This window comes from Leiobunum rupestre, chromosome 6 (assembly GCF_980474605.1).
Source record: "Leiobunum rupestre chromosome 6, qqLeiRupe1.1.hap1, whole genome shotgun sequence".
NCBI classification, from domain to species: Eukaryota; Metazoa; Arthropoda; class Arachnida; order Opiliones; family Sclerosomatidae; genus Leiobunum; species Leiobunum rupestre.
Window position 1 is genome coordinate 3,173,421 of NC_143389.1, and position 17,892 is coordinate 3,191,312.

The 17,892-nt window shown below is 41.9% G+C and overlaps 5 non-coding genes and 6 pseudogenes across 5 annotated transcripts; 3 read left to right on the top strand and 8 right to left on the bottom strand.

The window, feature by feature from the left end:
- Positions 1 to 662: 662 nt before the first annotated feature.
- On the bottom strand, positions 663 to 848 carry LOC149938013 (U2 spliceosomal RNA). Its single transcript, XR_016481669.1, has one exon. It is a non-coding gene; the product is annotated as a U2 spliceosomal RNA (small nuclear RNA).
- Positions 849 to 2,313: 1,465 nt separating this feature from the next.
- Positions 2,314 to 2,412, bottom strand: LOC149938014 (U2 spliceosomal RNA; annotated as a pseudogene).
- Positions 2,413 to 3,554: 1,142 nt separating this feature from the next.
- LOC149938015 (5S ribosomal RNA) lies at positions 3,555 to 3,673 on the top strand. Its single transcript, XR_016481858.1, has one exon. It is a non-coding gene; the product is annotated as a 5S ribosomal RNA (ribosomal RNA).
- Positions 3,674 to 5,579: 1,906 nt separating this feature from the next.
- Positions 5,580 to 5,766, bottom strand: LOC149938016 (U2 spliceosomal RNA). Its single transcript, XR_016481638.1, has one exon. It is a non-coding gene; the product is annotated as a U2 spliceosomal RNA (small nuclear RNA).
- Positions 5,767 to 7,193: 1,427 nt separating this feature from the next.
- Positions 7,194 to 7,337, bottom strand: LOC149938017 (U2 spliceosomal RNA; annotated as a pseudogene).
- A 1,139-nt stretch (positions 7,338 to 8,476) lies between these two features.
- LOC149938018 (5S ribosomal RNA) lies at positions 8,477 to 8,595 on the top strand. Its single transcript, XR_016481859.1, has one exon. It is a non-coding gene; the product is annotated as a 5S ribosomal RNA (ribosomal RNA).
- Positions 8,596 to 10,501: 1,906 nt separating this feature from the next.
- On the bottom strand, positions 10,502 to 10,681 carry LOC149938019 (U2 spliceosomal RNA; annotated as a pseudogene).
- A 1,427-nt stretch (positions 10,682 to 12,108) lies between these two features.
- On the bottom strand, positions 12,109 to 12,252 carry LOC149938020 (U2 spliceosomal RNA; annotated as a pseudogene).
- Positions 12,253 to 13,392: 1,140 nt separating this feature from the next.
- Positions 13,393 to 13,511, top strand: LOC149938021 (5S ribosomal RNA). The gene has a single exon (XR_016481860.1). It is a non-coding gene; the product is annotated as a 5S ribosomal RNA (ribosomal RNA).
- Positions 13,512 to 15,413: 1,902 nt separating this feature from the next.
- Positions 15,414 to 15,591, bottom strand: LOC149938022 (U2 spliceosomal RNA; annotated as a pseudogene).
- A 1,489-nt stretch (positions 15,592 to 17,080) lies between these two features.
- Positions 17,081 to 17,224, bottom strand: LOC149938023 (U2 spliceosomal RNA; annotated as a pseudogene).
- Positions 17,225 to 17,892: the final 668 nt, after the last annotated feature.

The following is a 17,892-nucleotide window of genomic DNA, read 5'->3' on the forward strand; positions in this document are numbered from 1 at the left end:
CGAAACCCGCGAATTTACGTTATGAAAACCGGTTCCTTCAGCCAACCACTTAGAACATGCACGATTTACGAACCTTGGGTTACGAATAAAACCACAGGAATAACACAGAACAACCTCTTTTCGCGCCTTTATTTTACCCCTCTTACTTGCCTCCCGCTCGTCGGCCATTGCCTCTGCCCTTAGCGGGGAGTCTAGCATCCACTCCTTGGGTATCCATAATGGAGGATAGGACTGAAAGGGGGAAAACCAAGCACGGACGCGCCCAGGAAAATACCAAGGAGGATAGGAAGGGAGGCGAAGTAGGAGGGATGAACGCGGCAGCATCCTTGTAAGAAGCTTAGCGGCGGAAAAATGGCGGCTAGACGTAGCGTAGCTGCCGCAATCTTGCCGCCATTCATCCCTCCTACTTCGCCTCCCTTCCTATCCTCCGTGAAAATACCGCGAAAAAGAGTGTATAACTAGGTAAAAGAAAATTAAAAACTGGAATCTTTCCGATTCTTCATTATTAACTATTCGACAATAAGGATTTTACCACTTATGACGTCAGAGGGGCAATATATTATAATAAAGAAATAAATATAAAGACAGCCAAATAACATTGCCCGGAAATACTGTGTTGCGCAGTGCGCCATTATAAGACCGTTTGATTTTTGATTTCAAGAGAGAAGTGGGCCGATCCCGGATTTACTGCAATACCAGGCCGACCCGTGGCGGAGGTGGAGCAAGCTCCGACCACTCCGTCGCCGTCCAAAAATAAGTTTAATATCTTGGGCCCCGATGGGACCCGTATCAGATATTAAGCTGATAAGAACAGATACTGAATTTGTTTATTAAAATTTCAATAAAATACAGTACCCTGTCGGATAGTTCCTGTTTTTTTAAGTTAGTTTAAATTAAAACAGGTCAATAAATAGTTACAAGAATTTAAAAAGTAAAAAACTAATTAGTCCATATAAGTAAAACCGAGGTTAAGTTTAAAATTAAAAAACTTCAATGTGAAGATTTTCCTTTTTTTGCTTCTTTGGTGGGAGTGGTACTGCGTGGGCGTTTTTGGTAATTTTGGAGTTCCAATTTTATTTCATCAAGGTATTCGGACATGGACCAGTTTATATCACGGTCCTGGCCATAAGGTTCTTTCGTGACTCGTTCGCAAAGCATCTGTAGTTCTTGTTTGGTTAACTGGGTTAGAGGCGGTTTCGTTCCCGGTATCCAGGTCGTAGGATCGTATAGAGGTCTGGTTGTTGCGTTGGTCTTTTTTGAGGTGGTACCGGAGTCGGAGTTGTTCTTGTTTGGTTCACTGCTTGTTGATTCAGATTGATTTTCGGGTTCATCGGGTTTGGGAGCGGTTTTCAGAGCATTGGAGTATTGGCTGGTTTGGACTGGAGGGTCTCGGTTCTTCTTGGATGGTTCGGGTGACGTCATCGTCCAGCTCTCTTCAGAGCTTTTTGAATCGTCGGTTGCGGTAAGTATGGGTAAGTTGCTTATTGGATTTTCTTTCAGGTTATTGTCTTGAGTGGTGGCGCTGGCTAGTGTAGGTGTTGAGCTTCTGTTTCTTTCCGGATCCTTGGGTAAGTTGTCGTTGATTTCAGGTTTGTCTGCCATCTGGTTTTTCTTCTTCTCGCAGGTAGAGGCTATATGCCCCTCCTGGTCGCAGAAGAAACATTTTTTCGCGACGCCGGTATAATATACCAGCGCCCGGCTGCGGCCGAAATAAAGTACGTTAGGAATCGTTTTATTAATTTTTATTTTTACCGATCGGTTGCCGTTTTTTATTCCTTTTAGCTCCTTATATTCATCTAGGCGATGTGCCTTTATATCTCCGTACTGACGTAGGGTCGTCAAAATTGAATCCCACTGTATCCATGATGGGAGCTGTTTGATGGTTAACCAGGTGCCGTCATCCTCGACACTGGATATCTTACAGGATGCGTTGTTCACCGTTATTTCTCCATAGGAGATCGCTTGTTGTAGGAAGGCCAAGGTCGTAAAGGTGAGTAGAAAGCACTCTTTGCCAACAGATTGCAGCGTATCAATACTGTTGGGTCCGAGTTTGTCGAGGAAAGTACGAGCAACATCCAAGAAGTCGGCGTTAACTTCAAGGCGAGCAGTCTTCTTCTTCACCTCCATAGCCATCGTGGCTATGAGAGGATCTACAAAGGAGAGAGTCCAAGGGAGCAGCGTCTCACACAGAAAAGGATTCCAGGAGCAGCGGCGTCAGGTAGGTTTTTCTCTTTCAGGAACGGGCAACAGAGCATCAGCGGATCAAATCGGCACAGGAACGGAACATGCAGCAAGGCAGGCAAACTCGCCTTATAGGCGTAGAAACACTTCTCGCCCTTCGACTAAGATCTCGGAATAATACTGCAGAACAGATACTACACTTTGATCTTAGCCAAAAGGCCGAGAAGCGATAACCCGCTAGGAGCCGTCACTGTTTAACAAAGTAAAAAGAGAGAATTCGAGCATTTCAAATATTTCATAATTACGTCACCGAATGTTGGTCCTGGTGGGAGATGACAACGTTTGTAGCCATCGCGCGAACAAAGGAGAAGACGATATCTTGAATCCGTGAAAGAGAGGTACACCGCCAGGCCCGGACTGGCACTTTTGGGGTCATCGGCTAGAGACAGTAGAGTGGGCCACTTTACCGGGCCGTATGGAAAAAAAATCTAAATGGTGGTTTATAGGACCATAAATAACGTATTAAGTGTACTAGATTCTACGTCAAACGCGTTTAAATGACCATTTAGGAAAAATTTATTATAAGCGAATAGAGCGTTCTATAAAAGTGGACCATAACCGGTCACTTTTCATACAGACTATAGAGCTGGTTCAGCAGGACTAACAACTTTTGTTATTCTTTGGTTTAAGAGAATTCGGCTTATGTCCTGTCTTTATATGAATATTTTAGAGACGTACCTTTTAGGAGTTGTAGGAGGCACCCTAGGTGTTGAAGTATGTTTGGGGTTAAGGATATTTTCATGATCTAAGTTTCATCTTAAACACGTGGATTTGGGACTAGTATTTTCGAGAATTTTGCTTATTTGCCATCATACATTTATTACAAAAATCATTTAAAATAAGAAAAAAGGCGCGGAAAGCCGGAAATATGTGAAGCCTAGGCTAGCAACTACGCTACTAATAAAAATTGACTGCTCTCAATTTCTTACGGGTTTGCCAGATAAATATATTTCTCTAAGACGAAAAACCGGCCAAACCTTCACCTCCTCCGAACTCCAAAGGGGGAAAGCACACCACACCAATTTTATAGATTCGTAAACGCGCCTTCCCAATCGACCGCCATCACCTTACAGTCTACGGGGAGGGTGATGAAAAAAACTGGTTTTGGGGGGGGGGGGGGGATGAAATTTCTGCGGTAAAGGGCTTGCTCGTTGGTTGTCTGTACGATAATATCGGCGCCCAGTAAACGTTTCTAAAAAGAGTGTATAGAACGTTCTATTGGAGCCGCATGCAGCCGGTGGCCCTCGGCGATCACCAACCTACCAGGACCTGGCTAGTCGCGGCTTGTCCACCGCTATCAATTACACTCTAGCGGCAACGGCCATATCACGCTGAATACACCGGTTCTCGTCTGATCACCGAAGTTAAGCAGCGTCGAGCGCGGTCAGTACTTGGGAGGGAGACCACCTGGGAACACCGCGTGCCGTTGGCTACTCATTTATTTTCGCGGGATGGGATTTGCGTCTTTTAACAGGAAAATACCTTCATCCTATCATTTTGACGCTGCTTTTTTTATGCAATTAAAAGTTCGCCCAGACGATAATATTATTTCGGTCAACTCTTGGCCTTTTTTTAACAACTGGCAGCATCTTCCCGTGAATAAAATACATGTTAGTATCAAAATTGAACAAAATAAAATGGCGAGAAAATTGGTTTTTATTTTATTCTACTTAAGGCTTGTACTTAAAATAGTACTAACTTACTTACTTACTTACTTACTTACTTACTTACTTACTTACTTACTTACTAACTAACTAACTAACTAACTAACTAACTAACTAACTAACTAACTAACTAACGTTTATCTCTAAACAAAAACATTTCCGCGGTAAAATCCACTCTGAAATGGCCTTTTCTGGTTTTGGAATTAAGTCCAAAGTTAAAATTTTATTAACAAATTCTAATTGTGAAATATATTTTTTGTTCTAAATTTTAATCTTAAATGTAATTTAAATAGTTGAATCTAAAAAAGGACTTTTGGAAAATGTTTCATATAAGGTTTTATCATGGGACAGCCGCATGGATTAGGGGAGTAACCCAAAAATACAAAATATCAAAACAAACCACAGACAGAGATATATTTTTTAAACAAAATAATATAGCTAACTTTTATCTATTAATTGTTTTAGGTGATGTAGTTTATGTAAAATATAAAAATGAACCTTGGCACAATATAAATTTAATGTCATGTTTTATTGATACTTAGAAAAAGTAACAAACATTTCAAAAGTCAGATCTTTGAGATCCTTATTAGAAAAATATAACATTTTAAATCCGAACTCCTCTATAAATATTAAAATTATAAATTCCTAATCTACTTTAACAAAAGATATATCATATTAAGTTTAATACTATTAATGTTAGGAATAATCATGACTTTGAGATAAATAGAACAAAAATATTTAATTCCAAATATAGTTAATTATAGAGCAATATATAATAAATGATTTTGTACTTACCAAAAATAAGCCTTGCCACTTTATATCTTGGTAATGTAGCCGCCGCATGGGCGAAGCCGCGGGCGGCGGGCCCCCGGCGGCGACTCACTGTCCACGGAAGACGGGAAGAGAAAAAAAATGGAGAGGGGCTTATTTCGTGTTTTCTCTTTACGCGGAACATCTTGGCTGGAACCCAATGACGTAAAAATGAGGGGCGCGCTGTCTCTACCCACCATACCGAAACCCGCGAATTTACGTTATGAAAACCGGTTCCTTCAGCCAACCACTTAGAACATGCACGATTTACGAACCTTGGGTTACGAATAAAACCACAGGAATAACACAGAACAACCTCTTTTCGCGCCTTTATTTTACCCCTCTTACTTGCCTCCCGCTCGTCGGCCATTGCCTCTGCCCTTAGCGGGGAGTCTAGCATCCACTCCTTGGGTATCCATAATGGAGGATAGGACTGAAAGGGGGAAAACCAAGCACGGACGCGCCCAGGAAAATACCAAGGAGGATAGGAAGGGAGGCGAAGTAGGAGGGATGAACGCGGCAGCATCCTTGTAAGAAGCTTAGCGGCGGAAAAATGGCGGCTAGACGTAGCGTAGCTGCCGCAATCTTGCCGCCATTCATCCCTCCTACTTCGCCTCCCTTCCTATCCTCCGTGAAAATACCGCGAAAAAGAGTGTATAACTAGGTAAAAGAAAATTAAAAACTGGAATCTTTCCGATTCTTCATTATTAACTATTCGACAATAAGGATTTTACCACTTATGACGTCAGAGGGGCAATATATTATAATAAAGAAATAAATATAAAGACAGCCAAATAACATTGCCCGGAAATACTGTGTTGCGCAGTGCGCCATTATAAGACCGTTTGATTTTTGATTTCAAGAGAGAAGTGGGCCGATCCCGGATTTACTGCAATACCAGGCCGACCCGTGGCGGAGGTGGAGCAAGCTCCGACCACTCCGTCGCCGTCCAAAAATAAGTTTAATATCTTGGGCCCCGATGGGACCCGTATCAGATATTAAGCTGATAAGAACAGATACTGAATTTGTTTATTAAAAATTTCAATAAAATACAGTACCCTGTCAGATAGTTCCTGTTTTTTTAAATTAGTTTAAATTAAAACAGGTCATTAAATAGATATAAAATTTAAAAAGTATAAAACTAATTAGTTCATAGAGATAAAACAGAGGTAAAGTTTAAAATTAATAAAAACTTCAACGTGAAGATTTCCCTTTTTTGGTTTCTTTGGTGGGAGTGGTACTGCGTGGGCGTTTTTGGTAGTTTTGGATTTCTAATTTAATTTCGGCAAAGTATTCGGCTATGGACCAGTTAACATTACCGTCCTGGCCATAGGGTACTGTCTTGATGTGTTCGATAAGCATATGTAGTTCTTGTTTGGTTAAATGTTTTATAGGTGGTCTCGTTCCTGGTATCCAGGTCGTGGGATCATATGGAGGTCTGGCTGTTGCGGTGATTTCTTTTGAGGTGGTACCGGAGTCGGAGGAGTTCTTTTTTGGTTTGCTGTTTGTTGATTCAGGTTTAGGTTCGTCGGGTTTTGGTGCTGTTTTCAGGGCATCGGAGTATTGGCTGGTTTTGACTGGAGGATCTGGGTTCTTCTTGGATGGTTCGGGTGACGTCATCGTCCAGCTCTCTTCAGAGCTTTTTGATTCGTCGGCTGCGGTAAGTATGGGTAAGTTACTTGTTTGATTTTCTTGGTTTTCTTTCAGGTTATCGTCTCGAGTGGTGGCGTTGGTGGGTATAGGTGTGGAGTTTCTGGTTATTTCAGGATCTTTGGGTAAGTCGTCGTTGGTTTCAGGTTTGTCTGCCATCTGGTTTTTCTTCTTCTCGCAGGTAGAGGCTATATGCCCCTCCTGGTCGCAGAAGAAACATTTTTTCGCGACGCCGGTATAATATACCAGCGCCCGGCTGCGTCCGAAATAAAGAACGTTAGGAATCGTTTTATTAATTTTTATTTTTACCGATCGGTTGCCGTTTTTGATTCCTTTTAGCTCTTTATATTCATCTAGGCGATGTGCCTTTATGTCTCCGTACTGTCGTAGGGTCGTCAAAATTGAATCCCACTGTATCCATGATGGGAGCTGTTTGATGGTTAACCAGGTGCCGTCATCCTCGACACTGGAAATCTTACAGGATGCATTGTTTACCGTTATTTCTCCATAGGAGATCGCTTGTTGTAGGAAGGCCAAGGTCGTAAAAGTGAGTAGAAAGCACTCTTTGCCAACAGATTGCAGCGTATCAATACTGTTGGGTCCGAGTTTGTCGAGGAAAGTACGAGCAACATCCAAGAAGTCGGCGTTAACTTCAAGGCGAGCAGTCTTCTTCTTCACCTCCATAGCCATCGTGGCTATGAGAGGATCCGCAAAGTAGAGAAAGTCCAAGGGAGCAGCGTCTCACACAGAAAAGGATTCCAGGAGCAGCGACGTCAGGTAGGTTTTTCTTTTTTCAGGAACGGGCAACAGAGCATCAGCGGATCAAATCGGCACAGGAACGGAACATGCAGCAAGGCAGGCAAACTCGCCTTGTAGGCGTAGAAACACTTCTCGCCCCTCGACTAAGATCTCGGAATAATACTGCAGAACAGATACTACACTTTGATCTTAGCCAAAAGGCCGAGAAGCGATAACCCGCTAGGAGCCGTCACTGTTTAACAAAGTAAAAAGAGAGAATTCGAGCATTTCAAATATTTCATAATTACGTCACCGAATGTTGGTCCTGGTGGGAGATGACAACGTTTGTAGCCATCGCGCGAACAAAGGAGAAGACGATATCTTGAATCCGTGAAAGAGAGGTACACCGCCAGGCCCGGACTGGCACTTTTGGGGTCATCGGCTAGAGACAGTAGAGTGGGCCACTTTACCGGGCCGTATGGAAAAAAAATCTAAATGGTGGTTTATAGGACCATAAATAACGTATTAAGTGTACTAGATTCTACGTCAAACGCGTTTAAATGACCATTTAGGAAAAATTTATTATAAGCGAATAGAGCGTTCTATAAAAGTGGACCATAACCGGTCACTTTTCATACAGACTATAGAGCTGGTTCAGCAGGACTAACAACTTTTGTTATTCTTTGGTTTAAGAGAATTCGGCTTATGTCCTGTCTTTATATGAATATTTTAGAGACGTACCTTTTAGGAGTTGTAGGAGGCACCCTAGGTGTTGAAGTATGTTTGGGGTTAAGGATATTTTCATGATCTAAGTTTCATCTTAAACACGTGGATTTGGGACTAGTATTTTCGAGAATTTTGCTTATTTGCCATCATACATTTATTACAAAAATCATTTAAAATAAGAAAAAAGGCGCGGAAAGCCGGAAATATGTGAAGCCTAGGCTAGCAACTACGCTACTAATAAAAATTGACTGCTCTCAATTTCTTACGGGTTTGCCAGATAAATATATTTCTCTAAGACGAAAAACCGGCCAAACCTTCACCTCCTCCGAACTCCAAAGGGGGAAAGCACACCACACCAATTTTATAGATTCGTAAACGCGCCTTCCCAATCGACCGCCATCACCTTACAGTCTACGGGGAGGGTGATGAAAAAAACTGGTTTTGGGGGGGGGGGGATGAAATTTCTGCGGTAAAGGGCTTGCTCGTTGGTTGTCTGTACGATAATATCGGCGCCCAGTAAACGTTTCTAAAAAGAGTGTATAGAACGTTCTATTGGAGCCGCATGCAGCCGGTGGCCCTCGGCGATCACCAACCTACCAGGACCTGGCTAGTCGCGGCTTGTCCACCGCTATCAATTACACTCTAGCGGCAACGGCCATATCACGCTGAATACACCGGTTCTCGTCTGATCACCGAAGTTAAGCAGCGTCGAGCGCGGTCAGTACTTGGGAGGGAGACCACCTGGGAACACCGCGTGCCGTTGGCTACTCATTTATTTTCGCGGGATGGGATTTGCGTCTTTTAACAGGAAAATACCTTCATCCTATCATTTTGACGCTGCTTTTTTTATGCAATTAAAAGTTCGCCCAGACGATAATATTATTTCGGTCAACTCTTGGCCTTTTTTTTACAACTGGCAGCATCTTCCCGTGAATAAAATACATGTTAGTATCAAAATTGAACAAAATAAAATGGCGAGAAAATTGGTTTTTATTTTATTCTACTTAAGGCTTGTACTTAAAATAGTACTAACTTACTTACTTACTTACTTACTTACTTACTTACTTACTAACTAACTAACTAACTAACTAACTAACTAACTAACTAACTAACTAACTAACTAACTAACTAACGTTTATCTCTAAACAAAAACATTTCCGCGGTAAAATCCACTCTGAAATGGCCTTTTCTGGTTTTGGAATTAAGTCCAAAGTTAAAATTTTATTAACAAATTCTAATTGTGAAATATATTTTTTGTTCTAAATTTTAATCTTAAATGTAATTTAAATAGTTGAATCTAAAAAAGGACTTTTGGAAAATGTTTCATATAAGGTTTTATCATGGGACAGCCGCATGGATTAGGGGAGTAACCCAAAAATACAAAATATCAAAACAAACCACAGACAGAGATATATTTTTTAAACAAAATAATATAGCTAACTTTTATCTATTAATTGTTTTAGGTGATGTAGTTTATGTAAAATATAAAAATGAACCTTGGCACAATATAAATTTAATGTCATGTTTTATTGATACTTAGAAAAAGTAACAAACATTTCAAAAGTCAGATCTTTGAGATCCTTATTAGAAAAATATAACATTTTAAATCCGAACTCCTCTATAAATATTAAAATTATAAATTCCTAATCTACTTTAACAAAAGATATATCATATTAAGTTTAATACTATTAATGTTAGGAATAATCATGACTTTGAGATAAATAGAACAAAAATATTTAATTCCAAATATAGTTAATTATAGAGCAATATATAATAAATGATTTTGTACTTACCAAAAATAAGCCTTGCCACTTTATATCTTGGTAATGTAGCCGCCGCATGGGCGAAGCCGCGGGCGGCGGGCCCCCGGCGGCGACTCACTGTCCACGGAAGACGGGAAGAGAAAAAAAATGGAGAGGGGCTTATTTCGTGTTTTCTCTTTACGCGGAACATCTTGGCTGGAACCCAATGACGTAAAAATGAGGGGCGCGCTGTCTCTACCCACCATACCGAAACCCGCGAATTTACGTTATGAAAACCGGTTCCTTCAGCCAACCACTTAGAACATGCACGATTTACGAACCTTGGGTTACGAATAAAACCACAGGAATAACACAGAACAACCTCTTTTCGCGCCTTTATTTTACCCCTCTTACTTGCCTCCCGCTCGTCGGCCATTGCCTCTGCCCTTAGCGGGGAGTCTAGCATCCACTCCTTGGGTATCCATAATGGAGGATAGGACTGAAAGGGGGAAAACCAAGCACGGACGCGCCCAGGAAAATACCAAGGAGGATAGGAAGGGAGGCGAAGTAGGAGGGATGAACGCGGCAGCATCCTTGTAAGAAGCTTAGCGGCGGAAAAATGGCGGCTAGACGTAGCGTAGCTGCCGCAATCTTGCCGCCATTCATCCCTCCTACTTCGCCTCCCTTCCTATCCTCCGTGAAAATACCGCGAAAAAGAGTGTATAACTAGGTAAAAGAAAATTAAAAACTGGAATCTTTCCGATTCTTCATTATTAACTATTCGACAATAAGGATTTTACCACTTATGACGTCAGAGGGGCAATATATTATAATAAAGAAATAAATATAAAGACAGCCAAATAACATTGCCCGGAAATACTGTGTTGCGCAGTGCGCCATTATAAGACCGTTTGATTTTTGATTTCAAGAGAGAAGTGGGCCGATCCCGGATTTACTGCAATACCAGGCCGACCCGTGGCGGAGGTGGAGCAAGCTCCGACCACTCCGTCGCCGTCCAAAAATAAGTTTAATATCTTGGGCCCCGATGGGACCCGTATCAGATATTAAGCTGATAAGAACAGATACTTTTAATTGTTTATTAAAAGCTTCGTTTGATTTTACATATTTACATTTTTACATTTGTTATATTTGTTCGCGTTTTTAATTAGTTAAATTAGCGCGAACAAAGTCGGATAAGCTAAAAAAATCAAGTATTTACATTTTTTAATTTCTAGGAGTGTCCAAGTTCATATACGATCAAGGTAAGTATTTGTTTTCTTTTTTTCTATTTTTTCAGGTTTTTAAAACATTTGAGTAAAATTAAAAAAAAAAATTCAGTATGTTACGTAATCTGCGTAAAGATCTTGCTCCGGTGTGTTTTTGGTGGCGCTAGCGAATGTCTTCTCAACGTCTTCTGTCTTGCCTTTCTTTATTGATTTCCCTGGAGAGTTGGTCATTCGTCTTTTGGAGAATTTTTCCTGTTCCTTGTTGATCAGCGCGAAATACACTTGTTTCCTGCGGTCGCCTATTGTTTCGGTAGTCTCGAGGAATTCCCTAAAATCTCGTAGTTCTGCCTGTGAATAGTTCTTTAATTTCTCTAGTTGTTGCGGATGGACATATGTACTGTTGCTGCGTTTCTTGGGCTGGGGTTCCTGGTGGTCGCTGGGTGGGTCCGCCAATTCCGCTGATACCGTTGCGAGCTCTTGCTCCTTGGGTGCCACAATCTTTTCTTGGGTTTCCAAGCTTTCCCCTTCCTGGACGTGCTCGGACCTCTCGGTTGCTTCCTTTCTGGCCTTTTTTGCCTCGCATGCGGACGCCGTATGTCCCTCCTGGTCGCAGAAGAAACACTTCTTCACGACCCCTTGGTAATATATTAGCGCTCGGCTACGCCCAAAATAAACAACATTGGGTATTTGTTTCTCAATTTTAATTTTTACCGATCTGTCTCCATTTTTGAGTCCTTTCAGTTGAGGGTACTCGTCCAGACGGTGAGCTTTAATGGTTCCATACTGTCTCATGGTGGTGAGGACAGAGTCCCATTGGATCCAGCGAGGTAGGTTTTTTATGGTAACCCAGACGCCGTCATCTTCGACGCTGGTGAGTCGGCAAGGTTTATCGTTGATAACGAGGTCATTGTAGGAGAGAGCCTGTTGCAGGAAGGCCAGGGTTGTAAAAGTTATTAAAAACTTGTCTTTACCAAGAGGTTGTAGCGTGTCAAGGCAGTCACTGCCGAGCTTATCGTGGAAGGTCCGAGCGACGTCCAGGAATCCGGCGTCGACCTGAAGGTGAGCAGTGCGTTTTTTCACCTCCATAGCCATGATGGCTATGGGAGGATCGTCGGATGAAGGCAAGTCCCAGGAAGGAACAGCGTCAAGCAGCAGTGGCAGGAAACAGCCAAGTCAGGATACAGCGTGGAGACCAGGATCAGCAGCGACAGGTAAGTGTCAGCAGGACCAGGACCAGGAACAGCAGCGGAAACAGGAACAGCAGAGGAACCGGAATCAGCAGCGGCAGAAACAGGAACAGGAACAGAGACGTCAGAGTACCGGCAGGTAAGTCAGCATCGCAGGAACAGGCTGAGGAGCGTAAACGTCGCTTAACGGCCTTTCGGCCAAGATTTCAGCGAAATAGCTGGGAACAGATACTACACTTTGATCTTAGCCAAAAGGCCGAGAAGCGATAACCCGCTAGGAGCCGTCACTGTTTAACAAAGTAAAAAGAGAGAATTCGAGCATTTCAAATATTTCATAATTACGTCACCGAATGTTGGTCCTGGTGGGAGATGACAACGTTTGTAGCCATCGCGCGAACAAAGGAGAAGACGATATCTTGAATCCGTGAAAGAGAGGTACACCGCCAGGCCCGGACTGGCACTTTTGGGGTCATCGGCTAGAGACAGTAGAGTGGGCCACTTTACCGGGCCGTATGGAAAAAAAATCTAAATGGTGGTTTATAGGACCATAAATAACGTATTAAGTGTACTAGATTCTACGTCAAACGCGTTTAAATGACCATTTAGGAAAAATTTATTATAAGCGAATAGAGCGTTCTATAAAAGTGGACCATAACCGGTCACTTTTCATACAGACTATAGAGCTGGTTCAGCAGGACTAACAACTTTTGTTATTCTTTGGTTTAAGAGAATTCGGCTTATGTCCTGTCTTTATATGAATATTTTAGAGACGTACCTTTTAGGAGTTGTAGGAGGCACCCTAGGTGTTGAAGTATGTTTGGGGTTAAGGATATTTTCATGATCTAAGTTTCATCTTAAACACGTGGATTTGGGACTAGTATTTTCGAGAATTTTGCTTATTTGCCATCATACATTTATTACAAAAATCATTTAAAATAAGAAAAAAGGCGCGGAAAGCCGGAAATATGTGAAGCCTAGGCTAGCAACTACGCTACTAATAAAAATTGACTGCTCTCAATTTCTTACGGGTTTGCCAGATAAATATATTTCTCTAAGACGAAAAACCGGCCAAACCTTCACCTCCTCCGAACTCCAAAGGGGGAAAGCACACCACACCAATTTTATAGATTCGTAAACGCGCCTTCCCAATCGACCGCCATCACCTTACAGTCTACGGGGAGGGTGATGAAAAAAACTGGTTTTGGGGGGGGGGGGGATGAAATTTCTGCGGTAAAGGGCTTGCTCGTTGGTTGTCTGTACGATAATATCGGCGCCCAGTAAACGTTTCTAAAAAGAGTGTATAGAACGTTCTATTGGAGCCGCATGCAGCCGGTGGCCCTCGGCGATCACCAACCTACCAGGACCTGGCTAGTCGCGGCTTGTCCACCGCTATCAATTACACTCTAGCGGCAACGGCCATATCACGCTGAATACACCGGTTCTCGTCTGATCACCGAAGTTAAGCAGCGTCGAGCGCGGTCAGTACTTGGGAGGGAGACCACCTGGGAACACCGCGTGCCGTTGGCTACTCATTTATTTTCGCGGGATGGGATTTGCGTCTTTTAACAGGAAAATACCTTCATCCTATCATTTTGACGCTGCTTTTTTTATGCAATTAAAAGTTCGCCCAGACGATAATATTATTTCGGTCAACTCTTGGCCTTTTTTTAACAACTGGCAGCATCTTCCCGTGAATAAAATACATGTTAGTATCAAAATTGAACAAAATAAAATGGCGAGAAAATTGGTTTTTATTTTATTCTACTTAAGGCTTGTACTTAAAATAGTACTAACTTACTTACTTACTTACTTACTTACTTACTTACTTACTAACTAACTAACTAACTAACTAACTAACTAACTAACTAACTAACTAACTAACTAACTAACGTTTATCTCTAAACAAAAACATTTCCGCGGTAAAATCCACTCTGAAATGGCCTTTTCTGGTTTTGGAATTAAGTCCAAAGTTAAAATTTTATTAACAAATTCTAATTGTGAAATATATTTTTTGTTCTAAATTTTAATCTTAAATGTAATTTAAATAGTTGAATCTAAAAAAGGACTTTTGGAAAATGTTTCATATAAGGTTTTATCATGGGACAGCCGCATGGATTAGGGGAGTAACCCAAAAATACAAAATATCAAAACAAACCACAGACAGAGATATATTTTTTAAACAAAATAATATAGCTAACTTTTATCTATTAATTGTTTTAGGTGATGTAGTTTATGTAAAATATAAAAATGAACCTTGGCACAATATAAATTTAATGTCATGTTTTATTGATACTTAGAAAAAGTAACAAACATTTCAAAAGTCAGATCTTTGAGATCCTTATTAGAAAAATATAACATTTTAAATCCGAACTCCTCTATAAATATTAAAATTATAAATTCCTAATCTACTTTAACAAAAGATATATCATATTAAGTTTAATACTATTAATGTTAGGAATAATCATGACTTTGAGATAAATAGAACAAAAATATTTAATTCCAAATATAGTTAATTATAGAGCAATATATAATAAATGATTTTGTACTTACCAAAAATAAGCCTTGCCACTTTATATCTTGGTAATGTAGCCGCCGCATGGGCGAAGCCGCGGGCGGCGGGCCCCCGGCGGCGACTCACTGTCCACGGAAGACGGGAAGAGAAAAAAAATGGAGAGGGGCTTATTTCGTGTTTTCTCTTTACGCGGAACATCTTGGCTGGAACCCAATGACGTAAAAATGAGGGGCGCGCTGTCTCTACCCACCATACCGAAACCCGCGAATTTACGTTATGAAAACCGGTTCCTTCAGCCAACCACTTAGAACATGCACGATTTACGAACCTTGGGTTACGAATAAAACCACAGGAATAACACAGAACAACCTCTTTTCGCGCCTTTATTTTACCCCTCTTACTTGCCTCCCGCTCGTCGGCCATTGCCTCTGCCCTTAGCGGGGAGTCTAGCATCCACTCCTTGGGTATCCATAATGGAGGATAGGACTGAAAGGGGGAAAACCAAGCACGGACGCGCCCAGGAAAATACCAAGGAGGATAGGAAGGGAGGCGAAGTAGGAGGGATGAACGCGGCAGCATCCTTGTAAGAAGCTTAGCGGCGGAAAAATGGCGGCTAGACGTAGCGTAGCTGCCGCAATCTTGCCGCCATTCATCCCTCCTACTTCGCCTCCCTTCCTATCCTCCGTGAAAATACCGCGAAAAAGAGTGTATAACTAGGTAAAAGAAAATTAAAAACTGGAATCTTTCCGATTCTTCATTATTAACTATTCGACAATAAGGATTTTACCACTTATGACGTCAGAGGGGCAATATATTATAATAAAGAAATAAATATAAAGACAGCCAAATAACATTGCCCGGAAATACTGTGTTGCGCAGTGCGCCATTATAAGACCGTTTGATTTTTGATTTCAAGAGAGAAGTGGGCCGATCCCGGATTTACTGCAATACCAGGCCGACCCGTGGCGGAGGTGGAGCAAGCTCCGACCACTCCGTCGCCGTCCAAAAATAAGTTTAATATCTTGGGCCCCGATGGGACCCGTATCAGATATTAAGCTGATAAGAACAGATACTTTTAATAGTTTATTAAAAGATTCGTTTCGTTACAAAAATTACATTCAAGTCATTTGTTCGCGTTTTAAGTTAATTTAAATTAGCGCGAACACTCGTTAAAAGATAAAAAGAAACAGTGTAAAAAAAAAAAAAACGAGTAAAGAACTATGTGAAAATTTAAAAATTAAATTTAAAACATATTTTTGCCTTTTTTCACTTCTTTTTCTGGAGTTTTACTACGTCGTCTCTTTGGATAGTTTTTTAAAAGTTCGATGATTTGTGCCGCTTGGTCTTCTGCTCGTTTGGTTAGGATGGGTGAACGTGTGGGTGCTCTGGAGTTGATTTTAGCAAGAAGGGCTTGAAGTTCGGTTTTCCTCAATAGATGTAAATGTAGTTGTGACGGATCGGTATAATTCCACTCTGATGGATCAAATCGGGGTCTGGAGTTGTTGTCGGAGTCAATGGATTCGGGTTCGCTTTCGGGTTCTAGGTCATCGTGATGTGGTGGAGATTTCAAGGCGTCGGCGTATTGGCTTGTTTGGACTGGAGGTTCTGCGTTTCTCTTGTATGGTTCTGGTGATGTTAAAGTCCAGCTCTCTTCAGAGCTTTTGGAGTCGTCGGATGCGGTAAGTATGGGTGATTTGCTGGTTTGGGGTTCTTGATTTTCTTCCAGGTTGTTTTCTAGTGTGGTGGCGTTGGCAAGAGCAGATGTGGAACTTCGGTGTGGTTCAGGATCTTTGGGTAAGTCTTTTTTGGCTACCGGCTTGTCTGCCGTCTTTTCCTTCTTTGCGACACAGGCAGAGGCAAAGTGCCCCTCCTGGTCACAGAAGAAGCATTTCTTTGAAACGCCGGGATAGTAGACCAGAGCCCGACTGCGGCCGAAGTAAAGGACATTAGGTATAGTTTGAGTAATTCGTATTTTTACCGCTCTGTCTCCATTTTTAACTCCTTTTAGTTCTTTATATTCATCTAAACGATGAGCCTTTATTTCGCCGTACTGACGTAGGGTTGTCAATATGGCGTCCCATTGGATCCATGGTGGTAAATTCTTGATCGTCAGCCAGACGCCATCATCCTCGACGCTGGTGACTCTGCAGGTCTTGTTGCCGATTGTTAATTCTCCGTAAGAGACCGCTTGCTGTAGAAAGGCAAGGGTTGCGAAGGTAAGTAAGAATGCCTCCTTACCAACAGGTTGCAACGTCTCGATGGATTCAAGACCGAGCTTCTCGTGGAAAGCCTGAGCGACTTCCAGGAAGCCGGCGTCGACGTCCAGTCGAGCAGTTCGTTTTCTCACCTCCATAGCCATCCTGGCTATGGAGAGATCGTCAGGTGAAGTTAGGTCCCAGGAAGGAACAGCGTCAAGTAGCAATGGCAAAAGCCAGCCAGGTCAGGATACAGCGTAGACGTCCGGAACAGCAGCGACAGGTAAGTAGCAGCGGAACCAGGACCAGGAACAGCAGCGGAACCAGGATCAGCAACGGAACCAGGATCAGCAGCGGCAGCTTCGGAAGCAGGAACAGGAACAGGCACGTCAGGAAACCGGCAGGTAAGTCAACATCACAGGAACAGGCTGAGAAGCGTATACGTCGCTTAACGGCCTTTCGGCCAAGATTTCAGCGAAATAGCTGGGAACAGATACTACACTTTGATCTTAGCCAAAAGGCCGAGAAGCGATAACCCGCTAGGAGCCGTCACTGTTTAACAAAGTAAAAAGAGAGAATTCGAGCATTTCAAATATTTCATAATTACGTCACCGAATGTTGGTCCTGGTGGGAGATGACAACGTTTGTAGCCATCGCGCGAACAAAGGAGAAGACGATATCTTGAATCCGTGAAAGAGAGGTACACCGCCAGGCCCGGACTGGCACTTTTGGGGTCATCGGCTAGAGACAGTAGAGTGGGCCACTTTACCGGGCCGTATGGAAAAAAAATCTAAATGGTGGTTTATAGGACCATAAATAACGTATTAAGTGTACTAGATTCTACGTCAAACGCGTTTAAATGACCATTTAGGAAAAATTTATTATAAGCGAATAGAGCGTTCTATAAAAGTGGACCATAACCGGTCACTTTTCATACAGACTATAGAGCTGGTTCAGCAGGACTAACAACTTTTGTTATTCTTTGGTTTAAGAGAATTCGGCTTATGTCCTGTCTTTATATGAATATTTTAGAGACGTACCTTTTAGGAGTTGTAGGAGGCACCCTAGGTGTTGAAGTATGTTTGGGGTTAAGGATATTTTCATGATCTAAGTTTCATCTTAAACACGTGGATTTGGGACTAGTATTTTCGAGAATTTTGCTTATTTGCCATCATACATTTATTACAAAAATCATTTAAAA